This window comes from Helianthus annuus, chromosome 2 (assembly GCF_002127325.2).
Source record: "Helianthus annuus cultivar XRQ/B chromosome 2, HanXRQr2.0-SUNRISE, whole genome shotgun sequence".
In the NCBI taxonomy this organism is placed as follows: domain Eukaryota; kingdom Viridiplantae; phylum Streptophyta; class Magnoliopsida; order Asterales; family Asteraceae; genus Helianthus; species Helianthus annuus.
In genome coordinates, this window is record NC_035434.2 from 66142997 (window position 1) to 66145526 (window position 2530).

A 2530-nucleotide genomic window follows, 5' to 3' on the forward strand; every position below is an offset into this window, starting at 1 on the left:
GAAAGTTTAAACCATCGCACAAGACTTCTTGGCCGTCCAAGAAGTCCAATCGCACAACGATCCAATCGCACAAGGTGTCCTCAGTCGCACAAATAATGCTTCTTGATTACTGTCGGGCCTCAAGCCCAATGGATCACTCGCATAACCCAACTCAGCCGCACAAGGCTAACCGGGTCGCACAAGATTGTCTGGATCGCACAAAGGACCCTGATCGCACAAGCTGACTGTTTTGTTTGCTTGGGCCGAGATTTTTATATGAACTTCTTAACTGTTGGGCCGTATGTTAATTGTTGGGTTAGGCTCGTCCGATCGCACAACACAAACCGGATCGCACAAGGCACGCATGTACTATTTAATTTGGGCCGAGTATGTCAATGGATTGTTTATGTGTTTGGGCCGGGGTATTGGATCGCACAACATGTTGTGGATCGCACAACATGTTGGGCCAGATATTATTGGGCTTCTTGATATATTACTTGACTGCTAAGATGTTGCCATGATCAATACGTGTTAGTATGTATGATTTATACGTGCATTACTTGAAGTCAAAACCTGACTTGTGTGGTAACCCTGCTAGGACGTGGTTGACCAACCCTAGTTCAAGAACCCTTTTTCTTTTGTGTATCTGCCGAGCAACCCAAGGTGAGTTCACACAGCCAAGGCATGGGGTTCCCAGGGTGGGAATGGGATTGGATGATTATTTCGTGCGTACTTAGTTAATGGAACCTAAAGATATGGTCCTCAGGGTGAGGATGGTAAATGATAAGATACGGCTAGACTAGTATACCTACTTGAACTGATCTTCGCACACACGCCAAGGGTTGGCTGCGATATTATGACTGATCTTCGCACACATGCCTTAGGAAGGCTGCGAACTATACATACTGAACTTCGCACACATGCCAGGGTGGCCAGCGATACAAATATACATAGTCTAGAATACTTGAGAACTTTCCCTAATCTTCGCATACATGCCTAGAGGGCTGCGATACGAACTAATACGATACATGATTAAATGAACGAACGCAATGCTTAGTATACCATTACTATTACTGAACTTACTTACTGTGAACTCGCTCAACTAGTTGTTGATTATCTGCTGCATGCCTTGCAGGACCTTAGGTACATTATGGAGCTTGCACAGGGAGGAGCAGGTCGTTGTGGGCAAAGATTTGTGAATGCTTGTTAAACATTTATGACATTTCAAACTATTAATTATGTTGGGTATATTTACATGCTTCCGCTATTTAAACAAAGTTTGGTTTTGAACATCAATCATGTCGTGATGAATTACTTTATCTACTTTTATTATTAAATGCTATGTTCGATATGATTGATGGCTTGATCCTGGTCATGTCACGCCTCCAAGCGGTGGTACTCCGCGTGTGGAATTTGGGGGTGTGACAAATACCCTTCAGGCACTAAAATTGCAATATAAAAAATTCATATCCCCTTTTAAAGTTTCTACCTTCCTGAAACCCTAAAATGGCAGCATCCTCATCACACACAAGCACTACAACTCATTCCAATGCAATCTGCTCATGTGGGACTTCTACTTGCATTAGAACTTCTTGGACGAAAGCAAATCCTAGGCGTAGGTTTCTTTGTTGTGTAAGTGTTGTTTTTGAGTAATCGATGATTTTAGTGTGATTCAATTATTATAAATAATTTGAGAAGTTTATTTGTAACATTTTAGAGCGACAACTATGGTTGGTTACACTGGATTGAACCTCAAAGCACATGTCCCAGATGTGAGAGAGTTGTTCCAGCCCTGTTGAGCTCTTGAATTGCTAAGGATGAAGGCATTGGAAGTTGCTGAGAAGGTGGTTGAAGTTCGAAGACTTATGTTTGTGTTAGGTTTCACTTGGTTGTTGTTTGTCATTTATGTAGTCATGTGTTGATGAATTGTGCTTTGAATGTTATTCTGACTCAGTAACCTACTTTTCTCTATTATGAAACGGCTAGTTCATATTTTATAACAATAAATTTTTAAAAGTTGATATATATAAATACTCATGTTTGACTTATTTTGTTATTGTCACACCATCAAAACCTAAAAATGGATAAGAAATGTAAGGAAGGTTTTGTCCATTCTTATAACATCAACAAAGCGTTGTGGATAACAAAGACAAGGTTGGCTGTGTCGAAACTGAAGAAGAACCACAAGTTCTGGATGTTGGTGAAAGTTAGTGCGTGGGACATGTTAATGAAGGAAGTTAATCTTCAAGTGCAGCTGCAAGTCAGGAAGTTGGGAAACAAAACGATGTATTTGGCAAACATAAAGAAGATGAAGCAACACATGTGAAGAAAGTTGTTGAGGTTGTGGAAGAACTAGGTTTCATCCCTTATCTAGAGTTAGATTATAACTCGGATGTATTAGAAGATGCATGGAATTATAAATACGAAAAAGGATTATTCATGGGCTTGGCACAACCCGTATGATGGAGAAGAGTCTGATTCAGACCTATCATCCAGAGGAGACTATCATTGGAAATAAGGACCTCCACTATGTGTCCGCATAAGTTTGTGT

General features: G+C 40.6%; 1 long non-coding RNA gene across 1 annotated transcript; it reads left to right on the top strand.

Moving 5' to 3' along the window:
- The first annotated feature begins 1468 nt into the window (after positions 1-1468).
- On the top strand, positions 1469-1953 carry LOC110904381. Its single transcript, XR_002572500.1, has 2 exons — positions 1469-1611; positions 1697-1953. It is a non-coding gene; the product is annotated as an uncharacterized LOC110904381 (long non-coding RNA).
- Positions 1954-2530: the final 577 nt, after the last annotated feature.